Below are 17,541 nucleotides of genomic sequence, written 5' to 3' on the forward strand. Positions count from 1 at the left end.
TGCCAGGCCTTCATCCATATGCGGCCCTATGTATGTGTACACGAGATAGGCCAAAAGGCAGGTATGCGTACGCGGCCTCCTGCGCCATACGCGGGTGATGGTTTCTGTCTAGCACCCTTGCATACGCGAACTTATGGTATGCGTACGCATGATGGTCCAAAACTGAAGTGTGCATACGCATACTTGGGCATGAGTACGCATACACCCTGTTTTGCTGAAAAATTATTTTTCTTCACTTTTAAGGGTTCTCTAGCTTTCTAAACTTCTTTAACTTCTCCTTAAGACTTGTGGCTAGCAATTAGACTCTAAGACTAGTGAAGATGGGATAATTAATTTGAATTCAAGATTTTTCTGTGATATAAGTTTAGAGCCGCTGACTTAGGCTTTGGAAGGTTTGTGGAAGATATTAGTGAATGCCGTGTGGTGAGGTATTTCTTTGACGAGACTTTGAGATTTGGAATGATTATGTCGTATTTGAGGAACTTGAGAATTGATGATGGTGATGATGAGATTAGAACTTGAGATCCTGGAAAAGGATGATGAATCTGTTGGATAATGAGAGTGTACAGGGCACTATATCCCTGGCATAGCAAATTCTCTGCTGCAAGAGTGTGCAGGGCATTATATCCTTGGGATTCTGAGGCTATAAGGTTGAGAATAGATGGAGATGAAAAGATGGTGAACTTTGGCGTGGCAGATCTTCTGTTGCAGGAGTGTGCAGGGCACTATATCCCTGGCATAGCAGATTCTCTGCTACATGAGTGTGTAGAGCACTATATCCTTGGCATGGTAGGAAAGGCGACATCCGAAAGGATGTCGGGTTGGCATTTATTGACCGACAAGTGATATCACGATCCAATAGGACAGGAATTTATCATATGCATCTTCTACATGCTTGCTTGCTCTGATTACTTGAGTTATGCTTATTTGAATAACATGCTTAAATGCTAATTGTTTACTTGCTATACATGAATATTACCTGTGTGTTACTTGCTTGTATATACATGTGCTTTACTGGCGTTAAGGAGGATCGGGAGACGGTGGCGATGGGATGCACGGAGGTTATGTTGGCAAAGGCAGTGGGATACAACGATGTGACTAGTTTTAGTTAGAAATTCTCTAAGTTTAGATAACCCTGTTTAAGCCTTATGGTTTAAGTTTATTTATTTTGTTAAGCTTGAATATTTGTGATGTGAAGTTCTATGATTGCCTTTGGCATCCCGGAACCTTATATCTTACATATTGGGTACTGTTACCATACTAAGAACCTCCGGTTCTCATACCATATGTTGTTGTTATTTTCAGATGTAAGTCGTAACCTACCTCGGGGAGTTGTGAGATGGTGACGGAGCGGAGGATCTTATGCACTCTTTTGTATTTTGATTACTTGTTGTAGTACTTTCTCTCACCTTTTTATTTTAGACTTTATGGCCTTAGATGTTTGATTTTGAGAGATAAGTTGTATAAGCTGTTTTAAACTTCCAAAACTCTTTTATATTTCAGTTTGACTAGACGGCCTAAACTCCGTAGGCTGTGACTAGTCCTATTTTTGGTACATCATACTTATATATATTTATATATATCTTATTAATTTAATTATTACCTTGTGTATCTTGGAGCTATCTACAAGGTTCTTTATGTATTATGTCTTGTTCTGTTCGTACCTACTCGTTTAGTTATTGTGTGTGAACGCTTTGCGTTTCGTAATTCCGCTTTATGTGATTTTGAACTTTTATTCCTTCATCGGGATTCTAGTTATATAAATTCTTGGATATATATTATATATTATATGAGCCTTAGAACTGTCGTGACACTTTGTTGTCCTTCACTTTACGGCGCGAGGTAAGATTTATTTGTGGCTGAATGAAAAGGTGATGATGATGATATATAGGTTGGGCTTGGCCCCAATATGGGCCTGGTTCAATCGGTTTAGTCTGTTGGCTCAATTTTGGACCAAAATTTTTAAAATTAATGTCAACATTTATATTTTAATTATTTCTACCCTTCTAACTTATCAAATTTAATTTTCTAATTTTTTAAATAAAAATTAATTTATTGGTTAACTATTTATTAATTACCCTGGGTTTACAAATGGATTCCCGTCCTCATGGGAATTTTGCGGGTCCCCATTTTGCTCTCTATTGCAGATTTTTCCTGCAGGTCTCCGCAGATTCGGGTTTTTTGCAATCCCTTGATGCGACAGATACCAGACTATTTTTTTTAAGACATAAGAAGAACAAACATAGATTAATAAGGATTAATCTGATACTTGAAATCTGATACCAAATTATATAAAAAAAGACATGAATTGAAATTGAAATAGAAACAAAAATGATAAATTAAAATTGAATATAAAGAGAATCGCTCAACTTTTTATCCAATATCTTGATGCAATAAGAAAGGGACTCCTCAACCTAACTTATCCACACCATAGTTTGAGAATTGAATTGAAGGAAATCACTCAACCTTCTATCCAATTTTTCGATGCAATAAGAGAGGGACTCACTCAACATAACTTGTGCACACTATAGTTTCATCATGAAACCAAAAAACACTTTGGCACTCTTCTAATCACTCAATGACAGCAAAAATAGTCTAGGAGGTATATATAACCTCTTATTAGGTTAAAACAAAGAAAACCCTAAGCCCACAAACATAAAATTCAATCTAGTAACTAAATAAATAAAATCAAAATACATCAAATTAAATTGAATATTATGAAAATATAAACTAATAACTTCTATACTCTTCATATCACGAATATTTGAAGTATGTATCATCCTCTTCCTCTTTAAAAAAGATTTATCCTCGAATTTTGTAGTTGAAAAAATAGTATATGAAAAAGACAAATATAACAAAGATATACTTTTTATGTTTTTTTTTTCTTTTTTTTGCACTATATATTTTTTTTAAAATAATGAAATCTACAAGAACGATACAATAATAATGAAACACAAATAAAAAAGATAAGGACAACAACAACATGAAGACGGATGCGAGAGACATTGAACTATTTCTTTTAAGACATAAGAAGGATAAACATAGATTAATAAGGATTAATTTAATACATGAAATCTGATACCAAATGATAAAAAAAGATAAACAAAAAGATATGAATTGAAATTGAATAAAAAGATATATTGAAATTGAAATAGAAACAAAAAAGATAGGTTAAAATTGAATACAAAGAGAATCAATCAATTTTTTATCTAATATCTTGATGCAATAAGAAAGAGATTTATCAACCTAACTTGCTCACACCATAGTTTGGGAATTGAATTGAATGGATTTACTCAACCTTTTATCCAATTTCGCAATGCAACAAGAGAGGAACTCACTCAACCTTTCTTGTGTTGTATTTTTAAGATTGTGTTTCAAATTTAGTACCACATGAGACACTCTAATAAAAATAAAAACTGATTTGTGATCATTGCTAATCTTCTTGAAAATATGACCATTGCTAATTAAAAAGAAAAGCATTAAATTGAATTATTTTATTAATGTTGCATGAATTGAATTATATAAGAGAAGAAATATCAGATACAATAATATATATATATATATATATATATATATATATATATATATATATATATAACTCAAAACACTCAATTTTTTAATATCTCTCTCTCTCTCTCTCTCAACAATATTAAGCTTTCTCAAATATTAACAAGAGTTACTTGCAATATATTTTTCAATTAAGAAGAACAATGTTGTGCTGCTCCAAGTGTTCCAAGAATATTGGTATGGACTATATTCTTGATGATCCACGTCTAATTCTGGAAGATTTTCATCGAATCCATTCTACCTATGGGTAGGGTGGTAATAAATCTTTAAGGATAGTGCCTAGTATGATTCGTAGTAAACTCGTTCTAATATTCTTTTAATTTATTTGCCTATAAAAAGTTTAATTATATTTAAAGTAGCTAAAATATTATTTTGAAAGTCTAATTTCCAATAACTTGTTCATACCGTGGTTTCATCACAAAATCAAAAAGTGCTTTGGCACTCTTCTAATCACTCAACTCAACAATAGTCTAGGAGGTATATATAACCTCTTATTAGGTTAAAAAAAGAGAATAACAGTTTATATAACTAGAAGCCTGATGAAGGAATAAAACCTCAGAGTCTCATAAAGCAGAATTACAAAATACAAAGCATTCACACACAATAACTAAATGCGTAAAGGAAGAGCAGGATCATAGATACAAGACAGTTAAGGTATATATATATATATATATATATATATATATATATATATATATATATATATATATATATATATATATATATATATATATATATATATAGTATACAAAAGAGAACTAGTCACAGCCTGTGGAGTTTAGGCCAGCTAGCTCAAATAGACTACAACAGAGTTTTTAGAATTAAAATAGCAACATATTATCTCTCAAAGTTAAGCCTCTAAGACAACAAGTTCAATATATAAAAGTGAGAGAATAACTACATCAAAATAAACAAAATATAAAGAGAGCCATCCTCCGCTCTGTCACCATCCACAAACTCACCGAGGTGGGTTGCAACCTGCATCTGAAAAACAACAACAACATATGCTACGAGAACCAGAGGTTCTCAGTATGGTAATAGTGCCCAATAGATAAGATGTAATGTTTTGAGAAGCCAAAGGCAATCCTAGAACTTTACTCCGCAATAGAATATTCAAGCTTAATAAAATAAGTAACTTAAGCCATAAATAAGGTAATCTAACTTAAGGGATTTCTAAACTAACAGTCACCGCTGTCCCACAGCCTTCACCAACCTACCCTCTATGCGATCCCATCACCACCGTCTACTTAACCTCCTCAATCCCAGCAGAAAGACACAAGTAATACAAGCAAGAAAAGCACAAGTAATATACATTTACAATAAGTAATTCAAGAAGCAAAATAATCATGTTATATAATTAGGCCACTAAATGCAAGTAAGCAAAGCAAGCAAACACACAGAAGATGCATATGATGAATGCCTGTCTTATTGACTCGTGATATCACTTGTTAGTTCAACTGCTAACCCGAAACATCCTTTCGGATGTAGCCTTCCTGCCACGTTCCTGGGATATAGTGTCTGGCACACTCTGTGCACGTTCCGTGGATATAGTGCCCGGCACACTCTCAATTTCGTGGATATAGTGGCTAGCAAACTCATTTGGGTTATAGTGCCCGAGTTAACTCTTATGGTAGAGAAGGTTATGTGAGCGGGAGACTGCCACAACCCTCACATTTGAACGTAGGCAGGAGACAGCCACGACCCTTACGCCGGCACTGCTACCTCGACAAATGGGATTCGCCACTGTCCTTGTCTGAGGTACATAGCGACTTACCAAAATTCAACATATCAATAATATAAAAATCAGTCTCAGAGATCACTTTCAATATCCAACAAGTTCATCATTTCTTTCCAAGTTCCAAACACATCATAACCATCATTAGTTCTCAACTTCTCAATTTCATCATCAACTCAGCACCCCATCAACTCACATAACTATTCCACCCACGTTTCATCCCAAGCCTAAGTCACCGTCTCTAATACAAAATAGAACATACCCACTTACGCTTACTTTGTAGCCTAAAACCTAACTAACAAACCCTAAACAGAGTTTTAGAGATTTGGAAAATCAGAGGAATGGTCGATAGTTCAAAAATGGTAAATTTTCATCAAAACAGTGATTTCGGAGGTTTACATGCTTGTCGGAAAGGTCAAACAGTGAAAAACAGAGTTTTGGTATAAAACAGAGTGTTGTGCGTATGCATGTATGCATGTGCACGCACCACTCAAATTTATTAAGGTGTGCGTATGCACGCAACAGCAAGCCTTCCCATGCTTATGCGTACGCATCATAGTGTGCGTACACACACTTGCAAAGTCCTCAGGGTGTGCGTAGGCACACCCCTCGTGCGTATGCACGAGCCAATACGCACTCCCTGGTCTGTGCATGCACACACTATGCACACTAGTGTGCGTACGCACACACACCAGAATTCCTAATTTTTCTGCAACTTAGGAAAATTTAGTTTTTGGCACATAACTTTCGACACCCATAACTTTCTCTACAAAATTTTGTTTTTCACAAAATTTATACCATTTTAAACCTCTTGAACATATCCTTAACTTGAAACAAGTTTCATTCAAAGCCAAAATATGAGACTCAAGTTATGATCTTCTAAAGTTCGTTAAAAATCACGTTTTTACCAAGAAGCACCAAACCTCAATTTTACCAAATTCTCAGTCCTAAACAAAAGTTCATAACACAAAACAACACTAAAGTCATTCAACACATATCCACACACTTTCATTCCTCTCAATAACATATCACCTCCCAAACCATCCAAGTATTCCACAATTACCTATATGTATTACTCAACAAATTCCACAAACTATCATTATCACCAATTATTATCATCATCAAGTATCACAATTATCCTCAAACATCATCAATATAAATAATCTCCATCAATACTTATCAACATCAATCAACATCATAATCATCATCCATTATCAACAATCATCATAAACATACCCCCAACTCATACCATTCATGAAGTCTTCATCAAATTCACATACCACAAACACAATTCAATCTACCACAATCATCAACAATCAATCCAATCCTACCCTAAAGTCGACTAGTCTAAGTTTTACGAAATATTACATATTAAATAAAGGAAAATGAAATTATACCTTAGTGGATTATCTTTCACGTACAAAACCACTTCACCACAAGCTTTCCAAACTTCCACTCAACACCAAACAACACCAAGAACACTCTAGATCATGAAGAACAACAAGAATCAAAGCTAGGATTTATGACATACAACTAAACACAAGAATTTAGTGATATTTACCTTGTCCAATGAGTTTTGGGATAAAACCCACTACTCACCAAACTAGATTACACCTAAATAACAAAAACACAAAGAAACTAAAAAATCCAAAGCCATTTTCGAGTTTTGGGCTACGGCAGGAAACTGGAGCTAGAAAAAGAGTTACTTACCAACTTTGATTGATTCGAAAGGAAGAGCTCCGCGAGGGCTTTGCGTGGCCGCAAACGACTCGTCAATCAGAGTTCTGTAGATCAAGTTATAAGCAAAAAAAGATGGAAGTTAATAGTAACTTCTTCTTCTCCCTTCTCCCAATTCTCTGTTGCAACCTCACTTGTGTGTTTGTGTGTGTTACGAAGCTGAATGGCTTCATTAATGTGCATATATATATATTGGGTTTGGGCCCAACTTGGGCCCAATCCAACTGCTTAGCGTTTTTTGTTCGTTTGACCTAATTTTGGGTCAAAATCTTTAAGACTAGCGCACAGTTTTCAATTCCAAATATTTTTTTAAGTTTCTCTACAATTTTTATTACTCCTACATAGTATCAGACAGATTTAAGTCGGTACTGCTGGCTAATCTATCGGTACGCATTTTTAAGCAATTTTTTTTTTGTAAAAAATTACATTTTCCCACTTAGAAAATTCTACTAAACTCAAATCTCACCGCTAATAAAAAAATATTTCTATATTCTCGAACCTATTCTGGATAATTAAATTATTATTATATTCTAGCTAAGCAGTTTACTTGAAAATCCGATTCTTAAAGGTTTCATCTAAACAAATAAGTTATTTTTTTACAATACCTAAAATATAATAGAATATGATTTTAAACGAATACCTACTAATTATTTATAATTTAAAACCAAAATATTTTTTAAAAATTATTTTGGCTTTCTAAAAATATAATTTTAGGATAACCATTAATTCTTTTGTTATTTATTAAAATTCAAAATTTTTATTAAACCAATAATCTATTATCTTGATTATTTTCATGATAGTTTATTGTTAGGAATTTATTAGTTAATTAACTATTAATTTGTTAAAAAAAGGAATAATATAAACGATTTCTTAATTAGTCAAAAAGATTAAATGCAATAAAAATGTGTTTAATGTGGCCCTTGCATCATATTTATCTTCTCAACAAAACTTGGTGACCTGCTTTGAAGTTTGAACTTTGAACATAGATTCAACACTAATCATTCTTTGTCAGAATAAAAATATTGTAGATGAAGTCATCATTCTCACTCATTTACTCAGACCATAGCACCACTCATTCTAGAGAGAAAAAGTGATTTCTTTTGATTGATTATAGACATAGCTAATAAAATTTATATATGGTTGTTGTTTTATGCTTCATCATCAAATTCTCTTTCTCTATTTTTCTTTTCTCTCTTTATTATTTTAATTTTTTTCGAATACAAGTTTTTCAACTTTAATTCACACTTATTGTTTATGCTTCTGATACTGATACTGATACTATCCTTAAACCACATCTTAATCTCAATTCTAAGTTTTTACCATCCAAAGTATTTTTTTATTCATTAATTGGTTTTCAATTTTTTATTTTCTAATTTGATGGCTAAATTTTTTTGTTGTCGTTGCTATCTAGTATTTTTTTCTCTTTGTTAAACTTTGTGGATTTCTTTGTAAAAAGTGCTATTCTTTATGGTAGTTAACTATTACTGGTGTAGTGTGTGAGTTTTGAATTGTATATTTGACTTAATTGAGTCAAATTAAAATCTTCAATTAGACTCCAAAATTGTAGAATTTTGTGATTTGTAATTTATGGTATGTGTTGTGATGGAAAAAATGTTTGTATACTCATAGAGGAAATGTTCTAACTTTGATTTTATATAGAATAAAATTAAAATATTAATTTATTGAATTTGTGACTATTCATGATTTTTTGGTTTGCAGTTGGAAGATGATGGAGTATTAGTTGGTGGGTGTTAATCCTAGTTATTATTTTATAAATTTTATATATAGATTTTGTTACTATAACATGGGTTGTACATGTTCAAAGAATTCAACCATAGAAGACTGTAGGAAATGGATCACAAACAAATTATCATATTGTACCGGGACATCAGACCTAAATATTTCACATTTGAATTCCTCGTAGAGGGTTGGGGATGTTCGAATTAAAGATAAGTCACTTGATGGTTATGATGTGGAAGTTTCATCAATTGATAAGAAAGACAATGGTTCAGTTCAGCCATATGATGATCAAACTGGGAAGAAGAAGATAGAGAAACCTGAATTAATTATTATTGACCATCCTGCTATTGGAAGGATTCCAAAGGCTGTAAAGGCAGAACAAATTTCAGCAAGATGGCCGGATTGGCTTTCTTCTATTGCTGGTGAAGCTATTAAGGGATGGATACCAAGGAGCGCAAATACTTTTGAAAGGTTACATAAAATAAGATGCTAATTCCTATTTTTTTTTTTTGCTTTCTCTGTCTATGTTAGCATTATGATTCAACTATTAAGTAATTCTTAATGCTATTTTGTGAAGGTTCTTGCAAAGCATTTTTGAACTCTACTATGACAAAGAGACCCTTCTTTTTTTATTGTGGTTAAAATGTTATTGATTTTGTAAATTGTATACTTTGAATCTTGTGAAATAAATTGTATACTGATGCTTTTATCACTGCTGATATTAGTCTATGGCACTGAATGAATCTTTTAATGACATTCTATTGTGCAGATTGGGCAAGGAACTTATAGTACTGTTTATAAGGCACATGATATAACTAATTAAAAGATTGTTGCACTGAAGAAGGTATATTTTGACAGTCTTAACTCTGAGAGCATCAAGTTTATGGCAAGGGAAATCCTTATTCTACGTAGGCTCAACCATCCAAACATAATAAAGTTGGACAGCTTGATAACATCACAAACATCCCATAGCTTATACCTTGTTTTTGAGTATATGGAATATGATCTTAAAGGACTTGCATAAAATCTTGCCATTAAATTCTCTGAACCACAGGTAGTCGTATTTTTTTTCCATTCTATGTCTTCTGTTTTACTTAGAATTGAGATCCTTATGTATACGTGTATTGAAAAGGTAGGAAGCAACATAGGAAGCATTATTCCTTTTCAAAACTTTGATTATTGACTATATTTCTATATCACTTTTGATAGAAAAACTTCTAACAATACTTTTTTGTGTCAGCTAAAATGCTACATGCAACAACTTTTTAGTGGATTGGATCATTGCCATAGTCATGGTGTCCTCCATCGTGATATAAAGGGATCAAATATTCTCATTGACAATAATAATGTCTTAAAGATTGCAGATTTTGGTTTGACAAATTTTTTTGACCCCCATCATAGTGTTCCATTGATAGGCCGTGTTGTGACTCTTTGGTATAGACCACCAGAACTTTTACTTGGAGAAAATTATTATGGAGTTGCAGTGGATTTGTGGAACACTGGTTGTATATTGAGAGAACTATATAGTGATAGACCTATATTGCCAGAAAAAACAGAGGTGTGATGTTCTAGTGTCCATCATTTGATTATTATGAATGCTCCATTAGCCCATTTATCTTTGTTAATAGTTAATATGATATCTTTATATTTTGTTGCATGCCTACCAATTTTAGAAACTAAGATCTATCAAAATTACATATACATATAGTTTTAACATGACCAATAGAACTACCAAGAAAAAGCATTTTCTTAATGTTGTTACATTAACAAATCGATCTTGTTTCATTAAAATGAATTACTTTAGCCCTCTTTGAAATATTAGTGAACTTTACTTTTCTATGTACAATCCTAGTTTTTAAATTCATATTTACTATTATTGGCTGTGAGTCCAAATTTTAATATACCATGTTATTGATGGTATATAAGAGGTAACTAAAGGTTAAAACTCCTTTCATGTAGGTTGAGCAGATACATCGAATTTTTAAACTTTGTGGTTTCTCATCTGATGATTATTGGCTAAAATTGCTGTTGCCACTTTCAACGGTATTCAAGTCTCCACACCATTATAAGAGATGTATTGCAGACACATTTAAGAATTATCCACATACTACTGTGAAGCTCATAGAGACTCTACTATCTATTGATCCAACACATCGAGGACCAGTTGCCACTGCTCTCAGAAGTGAGGTATGAAGGTTTCTCTTTTTAGCAAGTAATTTATCTGATATAGTTTAGCTAGCTTCATCATTCTCTTCTCTAACCTAAGTGATATTTAGAGGATCATTTACTTAATCTTTATAACATGAACTTTTCATCATCTTATTCATATCACAAAACTCTACTATAACTAGGAAGCTAATGAATTTTCTGAAAATGTATTCAATCACTCAATGCTATTGTGTTGTTTGATAAATAATTTAACTCGAGGTTCTCTAGTGTACATAGAAAAATTGATGCTTTTTTATGCTCATTTAACTCATAAATGCTTTTTTTTTAGAATTTTCAACAGCTGTGCAAAAACATTTGTCCTGACATAAAGGAATTTCTTGATAATAAAAATATCCAAATTACATTTATTTGATGAGATATTTGATGGATATGTAGAGATATCTTTACAATTCTACATGTAATTTTTGCCATAAAAATTTCAATTGAATTTTAATTTGAGTGTTCTTTATATGTGTTTTATGTCATCCTATCCGTTGTGGATCATGCATGCTACACTTAGAGGAGTAATGATAACTTTGACATCCCTTAAACAATGTACTGTTCTCAATTTATTTTTGTAAAGTATCTTTTATTTTTTTATTTTTTATAATTTTTTATGTGTTTAAATAACAACTTTTTATTATGGTGTACAAAAAATGACACCCACAATGACCAGTATTTACCGAAGCTTAATTTGTAATTTACAAATAAATATAACCTATATATATATATATATATATATATATATATATATATATATATATTATGAATAATTATTATTTTCTCATTTAGTACTTCACAAAATAATAATAGTTGAAAGTACTAAATGAGAAAATAATAATTGTTACTCATACTTTTGAGTTATATGTAATATTGTTTGATCCTTTTTATATTAGAGGTATGTGATTCTTTTTCTATTATTGACAGTTCTTTACATTGGAACCTCTGCTTTGTGATCCATCAAGCTTACCAAAATATCCTCCCAGCAAAAAAATTGACGCCAAATTGTAAGATGAAGCAAACAAAAGGTACTTGAATAGTTGATTTTCTCAAAATTGAAACTAAAATAGTAAATTTTTGTTATCCTTTTATTTTATTAGTGTTTTATATTATTAGCTATATTTCACCCCTAATAAAGTCCTTAGATTATAATAACTATTAGTAGTCATTCTTTTATTTCAGCACTATGTATACTCTTTTTTTTTTACATTTTATAATACATGGTAGATTTTTTCTTTTGCTTTCTATATAACTACTAGTATAAATTTTACGTCTTAATATAAACAATTATTGGTTAACTAAGTTGATCTCTTATTTATTGTTAATTTGAATGTTAAACCTCTTCTGTGAACAAAAAAATTATTGATAGGATTTTGCATGTACTTATAGCAAATATGATAATCCCTCATTCTTTTTTAGTGTTGCTGCACACTGATATGAAAGTTTAAACTTTGTAATTATTTAATTTTTGAATTAATCTCATGAATAAATTTTTTTCAATACTTAAACTATTAGGAGAAGATCAATAAATGACTTTGGTGGCTTCTTGAATATATTATTTTATATCGTAGCTAATTAACCTAAACAATTTTGCAAATGCAACCACAATTGTATGCTTCTAATAATTCAATTACTATTTCTTGTCATACTTTTTAAGTCACTTGATCAATTCATTTTTAAAAAGGGGTTCCTTATTACATAAGTCTATTGTTGATAATATAACTAATACATATCTATTTTTTAATATCTTTTTAGACAGTGTTATGTTGGAGATAGAGAGAAAAAAGATGACTCAAGAGTTAGACAAATATCAAGGACACATGTCACAATAAAAGATAATGTTGATTCAAGTAATTCAAAAAAAGATTCAATTTTTATTGTAATAATTTTTATTAGATACCTCTTGAATCAAGAAAATATTGTATAGTATAGTACTTAAGAAATTAGGGAAAGGAAGAGGTTATCATTCTTTGGACTTTCTATTGATTCAGTTAACAAATTTATATATAGAAAATGAATCATTGTAAAATATAAAGAAATTTATTTGTTTGATATGCAGTTATTTACCTGATATTATTATTAAAGTCAACAAAAATATTTATCTTATGCTTTTTCTCCTGAGATATTTGTAACACATGCTAATTGTGTTATGATTGTAATTAACTTTTTAGTCATATGGCACCAATTCTTATTTAATTTTGAGATGTAAAAAAGAGATAATGTATAATCACAAAAAAGGATGTAGATTTGTATAACTATTATTGGTTGCTTATTTCATATATAACATTTTATTAACCCATTGATATGATTTCCAGCAATAATTTTTGTTACACTACTTTTATAGTTATTTTTCGTTGTCTCTTTTTTTTTGTCTCTCAGCTGATCATATTATTTGATGCAGCAAGTACAATGATATTCATTTACAAAGAACCAAAATGAAGTCTCCAACTCTCATAGAGAATATGTGTCCAAACAACTAATTTACCCACCCAAACATTCAAAAGATGCCAAAAAAATAGGAAAAAATCTTTCTGGGCATATCCATTGGAGGCCTTTGCATATAAGTCCATTGGTTCCTATCAGTTCTGGTTGGGTAACAGGTGAAAATAAAATTGATGATGAGCTTCTTATTTCACACAGAATAGACCATATGAAACTATCTAGACTAATAACATCTAAGATTCAACTCTAAAATTTGGAAAGGAAAACTAGTTCCCTCACAAAAACGTACTGCTGATCTCAACCACATCTAAAATAAAAAAGGCATACTAAAAAGTCAACACTAGTTAATTTCTTTTTCTAGTTGTTGTTTCTTTTCCTTCTTTATTTTTTGTCTTTTCTCTGTATTATTAATTCTAAGTATTTGGAAATGACTTTTTAAAGGGTCTCATTTTATAATTTACAACCAATTAATGATTACTATTTAAGCACAAACACATATGATATGGTATGTCAACCCACACCTAATTCACAAAGTTATAAAAAATTGTGACAAACTAGAAAAACAGATAAATTAATTTGAAATTATTGATGAATGATATGTTGAATTGATGCAGGCTAGATACCGGTTTAGAATTTTACAAGTTTAAAAATTTGAATTCGTTGTAAACATAGTCCTAAACCGGTAAATAGCACTATCAAAGTTTAGAAAATTATCACAATTCAAATCAAATAACCGGGAGTTTTAAATTCTGGGTCTTTCTCCTACGGAATTGTAATCAGGTGTGCATATCATTGGCTACGAGGGATTCGGGTTTTGGATTATATTAAATGAGAAATTAACTAGAAAGAAACTAAAGAAGCATGCAATAAATTAAACTAAAAGCAATTACAACAAAGGAAAGGAAACTGAAGTAATAAAAGGATTTTGGCAAGGGTTAAGAGTCAAAGATCACTATCCTTATCATTAACCACAAACAAGGCAATTATGAAGAGTTAATCCCACTTAGTCAACCCCTAAACATTGGGGGAATGTCAAGTAGGCATAATTGATCTTAATCCACAAATTCTAACTAACTCACTAATTAGGCTTAGTGAAAGGATAGCGTTAGTGGAAACAAAATAAACTAACAATCCTAAATCAGTAATCAATATTGGACATCAATGACTCAAGATCACCTAAGTCCTCAATATCAAGCGAAGAGTGCAAAATTCTACTCTAAAACTATGGAAGGCATTTTGTCAAACACTTGGAATGCATAAAAGTAAAACATAATAAATTACAAGAATAATAAAATCTATAACTACCAAATATAAAAAAATAATTACAACTCAAGTAAGTATCAATTAAGCATAGAAACATCAAATTGCATTAAATGAAAATAAGAATTCAATAATTATTCATAAACTAAAAATAGCAAAAATAACTAACAATAAAAATTAAGTAAACTAAGATGGTAGAACAACAAAGTATAAAGAAAACTAAAATAAAACAAGATCAAAACCTAAAACTATAGAAAGAAATTAAACTAATAAACCCTAAAACTCCTAAAATTCTAGAGAAAAGTTGAAGCTTCTCTCTCTAGAATCACCTAAACCATAATACTACACTACTCTACCCTACTTCTACACTACTTGGTTGATCTCCCTTGATCCATGCTTCAAATGCTTCATAAATAAGTTGGATTAGACCAAAATTGGGCCAGAAATCGCGAGCCACGTGTTCTTTTAAGTGAGTCACGTGCTGCGAGTTGTGCATATGCACGAACCATGCGTATGTATAAATCAGAGGAGATACATATACATGACTAATGCGTACATACAACTGTCAGATTTTCAAAACTCATTTTCTTTATGAATTTTCTACTTTTGCATGCTTTCTCTCCACTTCTTTGAGCTATTCTTACTTCCTAAATCTTAAATCACTTAACAAACATATCAAGATATCGAATCAGATAAAACTAAATTAAATTTGACAATTTAAAGTATACAAAGCATGGTTTTAACAATTAAGCTCAATTAGAAAGGAATTCACAAAAGTATGTATTTTAAATGAATAAGTGCAAGTTAAATTGATAATCTACTCATTTCAAGCCAAAAATCATAGTAAAATGTGAATTTATTGTGAACCATAGCAAAATCACAAAGTTATATAAAATTTGAAAAATTAAGGACAAATATAAATCACTTTGGATGTCAGAATTATTGGTGTCTAGCAAGAGGGATTTTTGTGACACCCATATTTGGTTGTGGTGCCCAAAGTGAGCTCTTAATCATTTGTTGGTTGATGTTTTCATAAGAAATGTATAAATTTATTCAACATAACTAGTTGATAGGAAAATGTTGGAAACCTTACCCTATGCAATTGCTAAACTAAGAAAACAATATTGTATCAAAATTGTCTTTTGTGTACAATGGACTCTGATCCTTCCTATAAATCGGGTATATTTGCTATAACTCGGCCATATGTTGAGAATTCAAGTAAGGCCGTTGTGTGCAATCAATCCTCAAGACCTCTTCAAAACAAACCACTTACCCACTTCATGCGAGATTCTCGTACTCATTTCATACGTCGAATCTCGGATAGTGAAAGTGGGCCAACATCAAGTCAGGTATGATTTTATATAAGGTTGTCATGTAAACAAAGTAAGCATAAAAAATTCGAGGCTGGATATTAGCATTTGTTATCTTCTCGAAAAAAAATACCTTTCTGACTTGTGTGTCTAAGTGTCTTTGTAGGAACCCACTCCCTTCGGTGGCTGACGTGTACCTCTTCTCCAACACTCGCAAAGAAGAATCTTCAACTCGTCGACAACAGGAATTATACCTTGGCCTTGATTACCATACAGGAACATTTGGCACCCACTGTGGGCTCAAAAAATTTGATTGGACCCCACATTTGTCTTTCTTGCCTGCCTTCCTTTTTTTTGTAGGGTCAAAATAAAGGGAAGAGTCACGAGATTTTCCTACCCCTCCTCCCACTCAGTCATAGTTGTTAGCCACCAACGAGGCTCTCCAAGCCAAAGTCCAAAAAGTGACTTAGCTGCTGAATGAAACGCAGAATGGCAGAAGTGAAGAGGAGGACCCTAAGAATGCTGATGAAGATGACAATGAGGATAATCATGGCCCCGAGCTTAAGAATGTGGCTACCTCAAAGATAACCAAAAGAATGAATCCCTTCTCAAAAGAAAACATGAAATTACAGATGTCCAAATACATCACTCTACCGACAACATTGAAGCTCTACGATGGAATTGGAGACCCCAACATCCATGTCACAAAGTTTTATTTAATGGTGTTTATGAATGATGTATCCAATCCCATACTTTGCCGTACATTTTCTATTTTTTTTTAGATGGTGCTGCCTTAATCTAGTTTTCTGGTTTACTTGTAGGTTCTATATGAAGTTTTGACGAGTTCGCAGACCTATTCGTTAACAACTTTGTAGCATCTAAGATTTACGTGCACAACTCATGCTATCTTAGCACTATCAAACAAGGCAAACATGAGAGCCTCAAAGATTATATAACTAGGTTCAACATGGCAGCTATGTAAATTCCAAAGCTCAACCCATAGGTGCACTTACACACATTGAAAAATGGGCTATAACTTAGGAAATTCCAGAAAGCCATAGCAGGGCCAAGCCAAAAAAATTGAATGAGTTCAGAGAGAAGGCAATTAAGGAAATGAAAATTGAGGAATTACGCCAAGCTTAGAAACTGGAGAAACCAACCTTAGATCATGATGGGGGTAAGCACGGCCAACAACAAGAAGTTTGAGATAATTAAAAACCCTTTAAGCCAACGCCCTGGTTTGATTCCTATACTCGGTTCAACAACAAGAGGGAGGGCATCATCAAGAAAAGCCTAAATGCAAAAATTATCATGCCCCCAAGAAAAGCCGACACTTACCAGGATTAGAAACATAAAGAAAAGTCAAAATACTATTCTTTTCATTAGAAATACAGCCACACGATAGATTACTATATTGTAGCTAAAGATCTTCTTGAGACGTTGGCTTAGCAAGGGATACTGGACAAATACATTACAGATCAAACACACCGAGCACCTAGTAATAATTTTTTAGCATCCTGAGGCCTCTCAGCGTCTGATGGT

General features: G+C 32.0%; 1 pseudogene; it reads left to right on the top strand.

Moving 5' to 3' along the window:
- The first annotated feature begins 555 nt into the window (after positions 1 to 555).
- Positions 556 to 16,874, top strand: LOC112774380 (probable serine/threonine-protein kinase At1g54610; annotated as a pseudogene).
- Positions 16,875 to 17,541: the final 667 nt, after the last annotated feature.

This window comes from Arachis hypogaea, chromosome 3 (genome assembly GCF_003086295.3).
Source record: "Arachis hypogaea cultivar Tifrunner chromosome 3, arahy.Tifrunner.gnm2.J5K5, whole genome shotgun sequence".
NCBI classification, from domain to species: domain Eukaryota; kingdom Viridiplantae; phylum Streptophyta; class Magnoliopsida; order Fabales; family Fabaceae; genus Arachis; species Arachis hypogaea.